Raw genomic sequence first — 15,814 nt, forward strand, 5'->3', positions numbered from 1 at the left:
CATGAATGTTTCACAGGTCTCAAGAATCACTAAACTCCACTTTCAACTAGAATCATAGAATCCTACAGCGCAGGAGGCCATTCGGCCCATCAAGTCTATACTGACCACAATCCCACCCAGGCCCTATCTTCATAGCCCCATATATTTACTCTAGTGCCAGGGGGATTAGCTAAGGGGCAATTTAGCATGGCCAACCCACCTAACCCACACATCTTTGGACTGTGGGAGGAAACTGGAGCACCTGCAGGAAACCCACGCAGACAAGGGGAGAATGTGCAAACACCACACAGACAGTGACTCAAGCTAGGAATCAAACCCTAGTCCTGGCGCTGTGAGGCAGCAGAGAAAGATGGCAGATAGAGGGTGGGGCAGGGGAGAAAATGTTAGAGTCCTATTGACCCATTCTGGGATTTATGCTGCAACCCAACTAACCCCATTAGCGTATCTTATTCTTTTCTCCCTCTTTCACACACACGTCTAAGTTCCGCTCAAAGACATTTGTTACGTGCTTTGTGGTAGCAAGTTCCATGCTCTCACCACTCTTTTGGTAAAGTTTCTCCTGAATTCCCGAGAAGGTTAATGGTAATGATTTTATTTTTATGGCCCCTCCTCAAATTATTTTGAAAGGCTATTTCAGTGGGTCTGGCTGAAAAGCGATGCAACAAGTTGCTCTTGGTTTGGAGAGAAGGGTGGTTCTGTGTTGAACATTTCTGTTGAATTTGTACGTGTTGTGCTTGACACCCAGGTTCTGTAAAAAGTGATTACTTCCTTTTTTGAGAAACCAGGTTAGGCTGTTTCTTTTTTAATGGCTTAGATATTATATCAAAAATAGAATTTAGTTTCAGTCCTTGAGATAGGTTTGTCCCCCAAGAAAGTAATCGGACAGTCCCATAACAAAACGTAATCCAAGAATTTTATGTTTCCACATCAGAGACAGAATTAACAGCGAGCAGTTTTATATTGGAATTGTGTGGCTTCTGAAATCTCTCTCAAACCCAAACAAAGTACCAACACGCTATTCAACCTTGGTCACAAAGATCCATAGGGACCTGTAATAACAAAGGTGATTTTCTTACCTGTGCGAAGACAGGCAGGAGTACTCCTTTCACTACTCCAGCTACAGACAGCCATAACTGTTGCACGCCTCCATTGGCGAGCTATAGGGCATTGAATTTTTTGGAGTTGGTACAGTCATTGGAGGTGTGGGCTGAAGCCACTTATTTTGGTGGTGTTTATTACCTGCAATGAAAAGATTATATTGAAAAAAAGAAAGAAAAACTTGCGTTTATATCACAGAACATAGCATGGTTACAGCACAAAAGGGGGCTATTTGGCCAGTCATGTCCATTTTGGAAATCTGCAAGAACCACCATGTTGATCCTACTCACCTACATCTTCACCATAAATCTGCAACTGTATTTCTATTCAATTACACAATTATCAATTATTAATTACGCAATTCCTTTTTAAATCCACAATTGAACCCTCACTATCAGGAAGTGTATTCTAGATTCCAACTGCTGGTAGAAAAACCCTCATGTTGGCTTTCATAGAAACAAAAAGCAGACGTAGGTCAATCAGTTCTTTGAACCTGCCCTGACATTCATTTTGATCATGGCTAATCATCAAATTCAATATCCTGACCCCACCTTACCCTCCCCATATCCCTTGATCGCTTTAAACCCAAGTCTTTCATCTCAAGGCGATGTCTTCTGGCTCTGGGCCCTTCTGCCAATTTTGAACACCACCATCAACTCTTCTCTCAACTTTCAGTCTGCAAGGAGAACAGTCCCAGCTTCTCCAATCTATCCATGTAACTGAAATTCATCATTTGTAGGACCATCCTCATAAATCTTTTCTGTACTCTCTCTTTAATCATAGAATCCCTACAGAGCAGAAAGAGGCCATTCAGCCCATCGAGTCTGCACTGACTCTCCGAAAGAGCATCCTAGCCAAGCCCTCTCCACCACCCTATCCCCCAGCACCTAACATGACTAACATACCCTAATCTACACATCTTTGGACGCTAAAGAGGCAATTTAGCACGGCCAATCCATCTAACCGGCACATGTGGGAGGAAACTGGAACACCCAAAAGGAAACTCACGCAGACACAGGGAGAACATGCAAACTCCACACAGTGATCCAACGCTGAAAATGAACCTGGGTCCCTGGCACTGTGAGGCAGCAGTGCTAACCACTGTGCTACCTTGTGATGATCCAGTGACTCCATCTGCCATTGAAATCCTAAGTCCAAACTGAGAAAACTGTAGACACTTTGTACCCATGTGGTCCTCTATGGCACGTGAAGTGCAGGAATTGCAAGTAATGGATATCAGGTGTCTTTCTGTAATCCTAAAAAAAATCTTGTTCCCTCGAACAAATCTAGTCAGTACTTTGTCTAAACAATTAATTTTAATTAATGCCTCAAGTTCAAAACAAGATATGTTCTTCTTTATATTCTTATTAATTCATTGCCTGTTATATTTACCCCAGTTGAAGTTTTTAACTTCACAGCTTTTAATTTGAACAAATACTCTATTTAGAGGGAAGAAGTGAATACTCATGAACCAGATGCTTAACTGCTTCCCTGTGACATAACAATGTTTTTTGCTGAAAAAGATGTTTTTTAGTCAAATCTTTTTGCGAGGAAGTATGTCTTCACATTCTTCCCAAAAGTGTGGTTCCAGAATTGGACCCAGTACTCCAGCAGAGGCCGACCGAAACTTACTTTGACTCCATGCCTGGATTTGCAAATCTCATGATTCTGTGCGCCTATTAACCACTTTCTCAATCCATCTTGTCCCTTTCAACAATCTGTGCTTATGTGATATCTTTTGCATCTGTTTAGATTGTACCCTCGATTTTATATTGTTTCTCCTCATTCTTCCTACCAAAATGCATAAATCATTTCTCTGCATTAAATTTAATCTGCCTTGCTGCTGTCCATTCCATCAAGGTGTCTACCACTTCTCTTCACAGTTCACAATACTTCCAATTTTAGTGCCGCGTGTAAATTTTGAAGTTGTTTCCTGCGTACAAGTTCACATCGTGAATCTGGATCAAGAAAAGCTGTGCTCCTAATACCAACCCCTCAGAAACTGCGTTATATACAATCCTCCAGTCTGAGAAACAACTATTCACCACTTATCTTAGTTTGCAGCCTCTCAGCCAAATTTGAATCCATGCTGCCGCTATCCCTTTTATTCCATGGACTTCAGCTTTGCTGTGGAACTTACTTATTAATTACATCAAATGTACTATCAAATTCCCTTTTGAAAGCTACAATTGAATCTTCCTCTACCATATTCTCAATCAGTGCGTTCCAGATCCTAACCATCTGCGAAGTGAAAGAAGATTCTCCTCACATTACCTCCGGTCTTCTGCCAATCCTACAATGGTTCAAATAAAACTGAAGGTCTACAGCGCCATGGTACTCACTCCCCTCCTGTATGCCTGGGAAACGTGGACTGTGTTTTGAAGGCATGCAAGACAGCTCAATCATTTCCACACGACTTATCTTTGCAGAATATTACACATCAGATGGCAAGACAAAGTACCAGACACTGAAGTTCTCTCTAGAACAAGTCTACCATCAGTCCACACACTGCTGATGAGAGTGCAGATCCAGTGGGCAGGTCACATCATCCATATGACAGACGAGCACATCCCCAAAAAGGAGCTGCTTGGAAGACGCTCGCATGGAGGGCAGAAGAAAACGTTACACTCAAGGCCTCCCTGAAGTCGCTTGACATAGACATGACTTCCTGGGAAACGCTGACACAAAACCACCCTACCTGGAGCTGCCTCATCCACAAGGGCTGTCAAGCTTACGAAGCAAGATGCATTGCTGAAGCACAATTTAAGCGCGAGCTGCGCAAGTCCAGAGCCACCAGCCAACAACTACAGTGTCTACACAAGTCTATCCACCAGGACATTCCGTGCCTGAACTGGCCTGATCAGTCATCTTCGGACACACCACATCCAGCCTCAAAATGATTAACGGTGTTGAGGTCTTCATCGACAACGATGGACAAACATCTACAATGGTTCTATCATGGGGAACACTTTCCCACTATCTACTTTGTCCAGACCCCTTTTCTGAACACTTCTGTCAAATCTCCTCAATCTTCTCTGCACTAAGTAGAAAAGCTCAAGGTTTGCCAACCTACTGTCATCCTTGGGATCATCCTCATAAATCTTTTCTGCATTCTCTCTAATGCCTTTACGTTTTCCTATAATGCCAGAACTGGACATAATACTCCAGTTGAGACCAACCGAATGAGTGTGTTATAAAGATTCACCATAACATCCTTGTTTTTGTGCTCTATGCCTTTATTTATAAAACCCAATATCCCACATGCCGTATTAATGGTTTTCTCAGCCTCTTCAGCTGCCTCCTCCAATGATTTGTGCACCATATAATTTTTCCCAGGTCTTTGCTTCTGCACCCTCTTGAGAATTGTATCACTTATTTGATACTGTTTTTCCTCATTCTTCCTAGCAAAATGTATTACTTTACACTTCTCTGCATTAGATTTCACTAGCCACATGTCCACGAAAAACTAAGCCACTTGGATAAATGTGGATTAACTAGATTTACTTAACTAACTGGATTGGGTTTTTTGATGAGATGACAGGCACATTTGATGTTGTGCACACGGAATCCCAAAGACATTTGTTAAGGTGCCATCTTAGCAAAGTTAAAGCCCATGGAATAAACATTGCGCAAGATCAAAAAAAGTGGTTGGTGCCAATCCTTGCATATGAATTTAAAACACACCATAACCGAAATTCTCTCAAAAGAATTCGAAGTGTCGAATTCGTGGGAAAGCTGGAGTAAATCACACTGTTTTTTTTTCCAGTGGGAGTTATAAAACGAATCTCCCACACTCTGTGCATTGCAGAGTGCCTCAGCATGAGTCACTCCAAATCCTATTCCTGCTGCAGAGGCTGGCAACAGAGCGCTGAGCAGGCCACTCTGCACGTGCCAATCTGTCAGCACCGACATCAGTGCATGCACCGTGGTCCCGCTCTGCCGCTCTCTCGATCACTGGCCAGCCCCGCGACCCCAGTTCACCATCCACCCATGGTGCAATTGCTGGCCCCATTCCCCATGCATGCTTGGCCCAGCCCTCCTCCCCACCACCACAGCCCCGATCTCCCACCCCCACAATCCCTCCAAGCAGCAGTCCCGACCCACCCCTCCCTAACAGGCTGACACCACCCCCCCCCACCCCGAGTGCCCTCCTCTTTACTCCAGCAGCCAGTTTCCCAAAAGTGGGAAATTCTAGTATTCCCCGTTGGAGTGAACCACTCTGGCAGAAAGGGGAGATGCTAGCAGGCCCAGAGACTTCAATCCCCAGCCCGCTAATGATATTTAAAATATGTGGAAATGCTCAGTTCTATAATTTATGCACTTCCCCACCAATTTCTAGGGTGGAGCTGACGCTGCTGGAAATCTGGCGCTAGGAGATGCTAATGGGCTGGATGTCCAGCATGGATCCCTGCATCAGGTGCCACTGGAATCTCCTGGCTGGCTACGCTAAAAAAGATTGTGCGGCAGGATGGGAGAATCACCACTCCCCACTCTCCACCACCTCCCCCCACACCGCCGCCCCCCCCCCATGTCTTTAGTGCCTCTCAATGGGTGACAATTGCACTGTGACTCTAGAAGGAACGATCATGGTTTACTGGTCAGCACTGATCCCTTTGCTCCTATGAGCTTCAGAGACTTGGACAATACATAGCAGGCAACTCAAAGCACTAGAGAGCTACCATCATTGGTACCTTCATAAATGTCCTCCAAATCCAGTGTCCGCTCCCAAGCCAACTTTCCCAGCATTGAGACGGTAATCACACAAAACCAGTCCGCTATGTGGGACGTGGCATTTGTACACCTAACACCTATTCCCGACTCAAGACTCCTAGGTGGACACTGGAAACAGTTTAGGGATGACCTCAAAGCATGCCCGAAGGAGGTCAAACATACCTGTTAATGGTGGGAGTCGCTGGTTTGTGACGGAATAAAAATGGAGAAGGCTCATTCAGAAAGGCATCAAAAAGAACGTGAGATTTTCCATCTGCGTTCACTCCACAGCTGGAAAATCCTTCCCCAGGTCAACAGACCCTTGCATGGTCCAGCCCGATCGCTATGATTCCCGTGGCAGGCAGGACAGGAATATTCTGTCCAAAGTCTTTGTTGGGATTGTGCAGAGGCCAGGTTGAAGCACCAGAAGTGCATAAACCAACAATTCATTTAGTCAACTCTTCAAGCACCATCTGCTCTACCTGTGGCAGAGTCTGCAGGTCATGCATTGGTTTATCATCTCAGAACTCATCAAACCAGAGTGGAAACAAGTCTTCCTCTATTCCGATGGACTGCCCAAGAGGAAGAAAAGCTTACTTCTAATATATTTGTAAAAATTATGCCAGGAAAGCAACGCAAATCAATAGGAAACTTGTTGAGGCAGCTTAGTAACCTTGTCGCAGACAAAAATTGGTATTTGATCAAACACGAAGAACTTGTGAAAATATTTTTAAGAATGGAACCTGAATATTTTTCCATTGTCTGTTAAATACGAAAGCAAATCCATTCTTCCCTATTTAAAATCAATGGTTCCAGAAATTATTCAATTAAGAAGGTTAATGAAAACAAATAAGTTTAAATGTTGTTTCTTGGTTTAAATAACTCCACATGGATTAATTTGCTACAAGCAGTTCTTTCATTGGACAGTTTTCTTACTTCTGGTAAAATCTCCAGTAGTACTAATCGCCACATTGTGCCTCATCAATGATCCAAAGTAATGTATTAAGGCATTGGAGGTGCATTGATCTTTTGACATCTCCCCCACCCAGTGGCTGCACAAGTGACTACTTACAGTATGTGCATGAGAGAGAGAGAGGTATCGTTTCACATTTGTGCCTTGTCTAATATTTGAATTAAGAACAGAAAATGCTGGAAATCCTCAACATGTCAGTTCACAGAAAAGTTACTGGCCTGGAAAGTTCCCTTTGTTTCCATCTCCACAGGCTCTGCCTGATCTGCTGAATATTTCAAGCATCTTCTGCTTTTACTTCAGATTTCCAGCATCTGCAGTATTGTACATTTTTCTAATGTTTAACTAGTCAGTGTTTGTTACAGTTAAATACCTCACTATATTTGGGGGCATTCTTTACTCAGTAGAAAATGTGCCTGAAGGGAGTGTAGGTGGAGACATTGCTGTTTTAGTGCTGTTTACTTATAATTCCTCAGTGTTTTCACAGGATTAAAAAGCTAACACCGGAAAAACTAGAATATGCTGAACTGTCAAATTGTCCAATGAATTTGAAATGCTTTTGTAAAATTATTGCAAGTCAGACGGTGAAAATATCAAAGACATTTGAAAATGAATGGAAGAATGAAGTTATGTCTCAAAATTGATTACTCTATTAGAACGCAACATTTGTTAACAGCCACACTTTTACTAACAGCTGAATCAGCAAACAGTAATTACGATCATTACTTTGTAACCCAGGTACTCCTGACACCAAATTTAGCTCTCCAGTTTTATTGCAAAAATCATTAATCCGTGATAAAATGGTACTTTCCTGCTGGGTTGCGTGTACATCCTGGCTGCAGTGTTGTAGACCACATACCTCAAGCTTGGCACCAATTTTGACCGTAGAGTATGAGGATAGATGTCTTTGACTGGACCAGAGACAATGCATTTGGATGAAATCTTCAGACTGACCAAGCGGCACTGCCATAAGAGACATTATACTTGAAGTAAACTTCAGACTATTTTCAGCTAATGTACTAAGAATGAATTCAGGGAATTCTGTCATTATTTCCCCTTCTACTTCCCCCTAGGATTATGTGGCCTACTTCTTACTGAAAGAACCTGAATTAGATTCTGACTGAAACTGATATTAGTCAAGAGCCCTTTCTCTGTGAACAAACACTTGTCGTTTGCCAGTGTTGACATATTTTCTTTTAGTTAATGCATAGCTGGACTTAAAAATAAAGTTCATTTGAAAATTATACCCTCCCCACCCCATGTAGATGACTGACAAATCAAAATTCTCACCCAGCTGGGAAGTCAACATTTTTCAGAATATGAATTAGAGTATAATTAATGCTGTGCACCTTAATCATAAAATAGTAGTAGTAATGAGAAAAAGATGAGAATGAAACTGAAAACATCTCAGAATGCTAATTTGATGCAGAACCTTTTAGCATGTTTCTTCCCCAGTTTAAATTCTGAAACAATGTTTTTAAAATTAATTCTCCCCACAAACCTTAAAGTCATCAGAAAATCTATAAACAAGCAAATAGCACAGTGCTTTCAAGTGAACATGGATTGAAAATATATTTTCACCAAGAAGGCTATTTTTAATATAATTTTCTAGTGAGGGGTTTCTTTGCAGAATTCCCTCAATAATATTACAGAAAATTGCGGTAAATTGAAAATCACTTTTACAGATGGCAGTATAATTATGTGGTGAAGTGCTCGTCTTCTTCCAATTGTCTAAATACTTTTCCCCCTTTGGCTATATTTGCTGAGAGCATACAAGTACTTTCATTTAATTAAATTATAATGAATTGCTTGTCATATTTGATTGATTTTCAACGTGGATGTGTTTTATTTTCCTTTTAATGTTTATATCCACTCCAAGGTCCAATGAGGTAGCACTCCCTCAGGATGGGTGCACATCTCTGCACACCAGCCAGGCACTTCAAAGGATTGAGAAATTAACTCAGAATACAGGCACTAAATTGTCAGATGTGAATCCAGCTGTTGCAGAGACATCACATGATCCTGTATCCAGTAGTTCTAAACTGAGACCATCTCATGCCCCAAGCCTGCAGAAGCCAACTGCTCCTTGTCAGGGAGGTGGAATTGGGGAAGATGCTCTTTCAGAGGGTCAGTGCAGATTTGGGTGGGCCAAATGGCTTCTTTCTGTACAGTAGGGATTCTATGATTCTAATTGTGATGAGTAAATCAGACAATATTGAATTATGATTCTTCCATCGAAACAGGTCTTTCATTTAAAGAAAAAATGAAAAATACACAAAAGTCGAAAAAAAATACAGCAATAATTCCTGACAGAAAAATGTCTAGTTGGTAGACAGTTAGGTGGTGAGAGCCTCATTTAAATATTTTACTCCCAGAAGTATTTAGTTAATAACAACTGAAAAGATGTTCCAGCACAATGTTCACAGAGGGTTGCCTGGCACGGTGATAAAATACAGGTGAAATCTGTTCCTCCAATTCAGGGGTAAAAATTGTCGAAGTGTTGAAATCACCATCAACCTATCCTGTTGTTAAAATAAAATACCAGTGAAGCTGGCAAATCATTGCTCTTATAGGTGCATATCAGAAAATGACTTGGATCCAGTCAGCTGTATGAAAATGAGAACTTTCAAGTTCCCTATTTAACAACTCCACACTATATAATTTAGCTGTAAACATTGCAAATTATTTTTTCCACTCTAGTATTGTTAGAAATGATCATTCACACAATAACTTTTTGAATATTAAAAATCTATTGACACTAATGCCACAATATTTAGTTGAATTATGCAATTACTGCATTAGAAGCTTCTTCATATATTGCAATGGGCAAAATATTATATTGGAATGAAACAACTTGACTGGATGGTGCTACGGTGCCGGGGGGAATAAAGTCAGAGGAAGAAAGTGCTGAATATTTCTATCATTCCTACCGAGTGTTTTAAATGAACGACAATGGGATATATAATTCAATTGGCTGTTGACCATAGCACATAAGTTTGGCTAATACAATCACTATTCATCTTTGGAATCCTCAACGTTTGTCTGCATCTTCAGAGGTTGTCGCTTGAGTAAATTCGATAGCAAATTCCAGCACCCTTTGACCTAAATCTCCATAGTGACCATTGACTACTTTTCTTTCGTGTTAGTTTTCATCCTGATTATAGCTGGACACGTTTCTCCCTTTACGGATTTCAGCGGTGGCATATTTTGTTATTCTATTCAGAGATGGATGTGTGTGTTCGGTTGAAAAAGTGTTCCATCGACTACAAAAGTGCCTTGCAGTTGAACAGTCACAGTTCCTCCCCCTTGAATTATGCACATGGTTGCAAAGAATACGCTGGTCTCAATGAATCATTAACAAAAAAAAGAGGAAGGCTTTTTTTTGCTTCCAAAATTAAGCTCAGTTATTCAAATTTAGCAATACAAATTTGATTAACTTCAAAATGTATCGCAGCAGATCCATCCATGCTAGTTGTTGCCAATGGATGTGTGTTTACTGTTCTACTCTTGATATCCTTCGATTCACTTTGAAGCTACCAAGGCTTAACTGGATGCTTTGCGAAAGGACCATTACCTGGGACGCAGGGTAAGAACTGTGAAAACAGGTCGACCCATCTTCAGATGCCTCGGAAATTGACTATTCTAACTTGCGTCAAAGAAATAATAGCAAATCCTAACAGAAAATGAGCAAAACGAGCGGGAAGCGTGTGTACAAGGGGAAGGACAAAAATGCAAAAAACCACAGAAAAATTTTTAAAAAACAGGAATAGAAAACTGCATGAATTTACTGGCAACTTGCAGTCATCCAGTTAATAGTAAAATCAACATTCTGACTTACCAACAATGGCATCCTACAGTTCCAGTTCTTGCTGGAACTCTGACAACACAGTCCTTCCTCTTAACTTACATTTCACATACTCTCTTGAACAAGGCATGATCACAATGAAAGCAGTGTTGTTACCTAGCCATTCTGCGCTAAATGCCCCACTTCAAACTCTTTCCTATTACAGTCATGTCAATGGTGAAAAAGAAGTTAATAAAGTCGGCTTTAACTGTACCTGTAGACAACAAATCTTACCGATTACTCTTCCGTGAGCAGAATGATCCAGTCCTTAAGTCCAGTTTTTCACCAATTCAGGACTCCCCGCTGTTTAAATGTTCAAGGTCCTATTTTCCACGGGTCTTTGGGTACGAATTCTTCACCTGGCTGTTGCATCTTTTAACACTTTAAATCCATCTCTTACCCCAATCTTTCAGCAATGCCGAAAATGGCTTACTAAAAATACAATGGAGGTCAGAAGCAGCTCAAAATTTGCGGAAGAAGGAATGAGCAAACACACCTACAGGAGCCAGCTGAGCTGTGTGAGCAGCCAGACAGATCTCCTGAAACAGGATACCATGAGGGGAGGGTTAAACTCGGGGCTGCTTTTTAAGCCTATGCACACAGCCCCGCAGCAGAAAGCTTCACATGTGGGTGCTGAAAGGACAACCGTGCGGGTTCCCTGTAGCTGACAAAGAGATCGCGGCCCCTCGAACAGTCCATACATAGCTTTCGAGCTGCTCGCTGTATTTTGGAGGCAGGTGCAATTATTCCACACAAACATCAGCTGGGAATCCACATAGACTTCTTCTCCCAGTGTCTGCTGCACTACTGAAGCATGCATTCAAATGAGCTCATGCCTTAAGGGCAAAGGTTGCTTCACAATGGCTGTCTCGCACACACATACACACACAGCCGGCACAAATGCCGAGTGAAAGGCGCTGGGAAACAGATTATTCCACTTTCCAATGGTTGGGACAGAGTCCCGGTATAACAGATTAAATCAGGAGCTGTCCACAAAATGCTATCTGATTTTCTACGCTAAAGTCAGCAGTTGCTATGAATTTCAGTTGCTTTAACACCTTTGCATGCCAGACATTCAGCACACTGTGAGGTGGAAATTGTCAGGATTTTATTGATCATTTCGTGAACTCTCAATAGAGTTTATCAGGCACTCCCTCTCTCCCTCCTCCCCTGAAAACAGTTGGGCATTTTGTTTAAAACAGACAGGAATGTATCGAAGCATTCGCCCATAGCAAGTGACCTAAATACAAATCTGTAAATAAATCACGTGTGAATGTTTGATTGAAGTTTAAGGCTGCTATTTCCTCTGCCGGCAGATAGCTGCACATGCTCAGCTCTCACTACGAAAAACATAATCAGATGACTCATGCACCGAGCCCATTAAACAATTAGTTCAGAATTCAGATTAAACATCAGTCCCTTTGTTTAGGGTAGGTGTGCATGAAAAAAGGCTTTATGATTATGACAACGACGGTGAAACTAATCAAATACTGAGTTCTATGTTACAAATGCGTAGTATCACACTATATTAATTACAATTATAAGGAGAAAGGTCTATTTCTCATCTTGCTGCAAAAAAAGCAAGAGTTCTGTTTAATATAATTTATGTCAGTAAGAGAAAAACTTGAAAAACACACACATCAAATTATCCTCCATTTCCACGGCAAAATTTGGTTCCTGTAACAATTCTAAAACACTTAAGGAATGGAAATCCTGGAAATTGTAACTTACACACGCCGAGTCTAACAATGAGCTATCAATTGTCGTTAGGGTCAGTGTGTTATTGTGGGCTGTAAACCGGGATAATGTGTTATAGTATCTGATCGCCAGGAGTTTTAATCAGAGGCGGCAGAGATTAGAGTAGAAAAGAACCGAAACAGAAAGGATTGGAAACAACAGGTCAGCCAGCATTTGTGGAAGGAACAGTCAAGCTTATGTTTGCTGCGGGAAATGAGTTATACACAAAATGTAAACTTCTCTGGTCTCTTCACGTAAACACTGCAAATATTGCAACTACTGTAGAGTTTTTTTTTAATTACAGGCATCTCTCTATTCTTTCGCGTGACATCCACAAGCTGTCTTTGTACCCCTTGTCAGCGTTTGGTCTTCCAGCATAACTCAATGCAGGGATAATCACCTTCAATCATTCTTGAAGCTTATCTAGTTTCTTTTTGATTACATCTTGTCAGAAAAATAAGATCTTGGGTCATACAGAAATTATAAACTGTGAATATTAATATGATTGAGTTAGCAGCTCTCTTCACAGCTAGGCACTTGGGATATTTTACAAGTAATATTTAGTAAGTACAATTGTAACACAGTGTGCCCGTTCATTGGTTTTCCATCAGATATTTCAATCTGCCAACGTTAACTAGTCGTGGGTATTATAATTCCATTTCTAAGTGACAAATGGAATTACAGCTTTTCACAAAATTAAATATAAAATATTTCAACCTGATTGAATATATTTGAGACTGAGCAATCAATTTTATAAAGTATAATCCTGAACCTGAAATTCTACACAACACCGTAAAAGCTCATTAGGATGCTTTACAATAAAGCTGAATGCTCTATACTCATCATCAGGTATTAATTAACATTGCCTGCTATTAGGTATTGCCCTTTCATAGTATGTTCCTAGTTTGAATAAAATGCCCTGGTTAGGCACAGGATTTGCCAAACTACTTATGCAATTAATTTTGTGTCTTTAGCATCAACATCTTTAATATGTTAATATTTCATGAATACACCAACTGTCGCCACTTATGTGCAACTTTTAGCACAGAATTGCCATATTTCTAATTTGATATTTTGATTATTCGGAAGGATTATTTACTTATGATGTCAGTTTAGTGCATCTTTGTACTTGTAATTCCACTCATTCAATGTGCAAAGTGGAAAGATTGTGTTCCTCTGTCATTTCTGCCATGTTTGAAACCGTTTAGTACTTTGAAAAAGGCTGGTGATTCCTGTTTGTTTAGTGGTTGGATTATCATACAGTTATGACCTGAACTCATCAATCCAACTGTAATCACAACCAAGCCTAAGTTTATTATCTGTACGTTATTTACTGATCTATTTGGAAAAGGGCTGAAAGCCAAACCTTGGATTTTGCTCGGATAAGTTTTGCCATCAGTAAACTGAAAATTACCCTTGTACCTCAGATGGGATTCACACACTTTAACTGTCCACTGTTTCTCTTTTTTTTGTCAAATCACTGGAAGTCCTCCATTTATCTTCCCCATGAAAACAATTGTATTTCAACTAATTATATTTACAATCAAAACAACTATTCGCTCCACAAAGAAGTCACAGCATTAGTATGACATTGAATAGTTGAAATGAGGAAACTGGATTCTTAAAGGGGAAATGGTCAAAGTATAAGAAGATACAGGGCTAAGAAGTAAATAAGATAATACATTTTTTTCAGGGGTTTTATAACAAAGTACTGGTACAGACATGATGGGCAGAATAACCTCCCTTTGTGCTGTGTGATGTCTCTCTATAACCAACATTTCTCTTTTTGGCACCATTTACAAATAAATGAGGGTAACAACGTGAATAGACTATTTGATTTATCTATTAAGAATACATCCCTCCTACATTTTCAAACAGACTAATCAAAGTTCTTTTTCAGAAATTTGTCTTTAAATTTCTGAAGGGGTTGGGACAATCGGTGCTTTGTTGCTTTTTGGCATTCTTCCATAATGTTAGGGCTGCAGCAGACTTGATCTGGACTTTCGTATCTGTTCAATATGACTTAGCCTCAAGGTTCCAATTATTTTGCTTAATGGGCCACTCAGCTGTCCAGACGGGTGACATATGAACAAACATTGAATTTGGGGAATACTTTAGAACATAAAGCATTCAGTTGCTTTGAAAACTCAAGAACACACTCTGCAAACACAAACTGAGCCAGTTAAATGTGAAAGCACAAAAAATAATCTTCAAATACTGGCTTCAGAGAGTGTGGAATACATCCTATTAAATATGCAGAATTGATGAAGGTGTGAAAAGGAACAAAATATTTAAACAAAGGTATTCAACATGTGGAAAAGGGATTTAAGCGTAGAGCTGCCATGGCTAACAAAATGAGGGCCAAATGGCTTACTCCTACCTTTTCTAAAATCCCTCAAGAGCATTTAATGCTACTTAGTACACGTTGGAGGTCAATATTAACCCCATCAAACACACCAGAAACTGGGAAGGTGAGCAGTTAAAATTAAATGGGTCACTTATCCAATGATGTTCTGATGGGATCCCCACATCTTCAAGTTTGTCCTGTTCACCTGAACAAGATGCAAAGATACCTGATTGCAAGTTGGAGTTCTTTTTAAAAGATGCATATTGGATCCTATAACATAATTAGTCATAGTTTTAACTCTGACATAAAACTTTCCTACCATCTAAAGTCAAGTTAGGTCATAGAATCAACAAGAGAACAGGCCACACCAGATTTAATGGTGGGTAACAAACTAGAATTAATTAATAATCTGATGGTAAGGGAACATTTTGTAAATAGTAATTATGATATTTAAATTTAAAATTAGGTTCAAGGAAGAGTCACAAAGCCAGGCCTTAAATTTAAGTAAATCAAATTTCAAAGGGATGAAAATGAATAGATTGCAGTAAAATGGGCTGAGCTATTACTGGGTAAATTTACAGCCGAACAGCGGGAAGCAGTCAAAGAAATATTTGGTACACGACCAAACTAGTGACTATGTCAAAGTTTCATAGGCTATTTAGTTAAGCAATCATAATCTACAAATGAGACAAAATCAAATGAAAAGGAAAGGCAAGGAAAATGAGAAAGCTACCAGACAGAAAGAGCTATAAAAATGAATAAAATGCATACAGAGAAAAGTATTAGGTGCAAAAAGGCAATAAAAGAAACGACTCTCAAGAGTTAAGGAAACTAACAGCAATGTGATTGATTCTTCACTGCCTTTGAAATGGCTAGCAAGCCACTCAATCATATCAAACCACTACAGAAAAGATGAAAAGAATAAATGACACACCCTACCCATTGACCCTTAAAAGTCTTCCCTACCAGTAAACGGGGGCTTGTGTCAAAATTATGGGAGCTGTCCCACAGACTAATCCAGTGACAGCCAGACCTAGTCATTCGCATTGAATCATGCCTTACAGCTAAGTTTCCAAACTCCTCCATCACTGTTCCTAGTATGCCCCGT

At 40.3% G+C, this 15,814-nt stretch overlaps 1 protein-coding gene across 4 annotated transcripts in view; it reads right to left on the reverse strand.

Moving 5' to 3' along the window:
• Positions 1-15,814, reverse strand: part of LOC145351833 (ras-GEF domain-containing family member 1C-like) — a 195,622-nt gene that overhangs the window by 48,298 nt on the left and 131,510 nt on the right. The window contains exons 1-3 of one of the 4 annotated variants that reach the window (XM_080201514.1): positions 10,857-11,524; positions 7,638-7,741; positions 1,077-1,239 (exon numbers count right to left, since the gene is read on the reverse strand). The gene's annotated coding sequence lies outside the window, so the exon portion shown is untranslated. Of the gene's footprint in view, positions 1-1,076; positions 1,240-7,637; positions 7,742-10,616; positions 10,637-10,856; positions 11,525-15,814 lie in introns of those variants that run through there. The other 3 variants (XM_080201513.1, XM_080201515.1, XM_080201516.1) reach the window with 3 other exon arrangements.

This window comes from Carcharhinus amblyrhynchos, chromosome 13 (genome assembly GCF_965287045.1).
Source record: "Carcharhinus amblyrhynchos chromosome 13, sCarAmb.v2.hapA, whole genome shotgun sequence".
Lineage (NCBI taxonomy): Eukaryota > Metazoa > Chordata > Chondrichthyes > Carcharhiniformes > Carcharhinidae > Carcharhinus > Carcharhinus amblyrhynchos.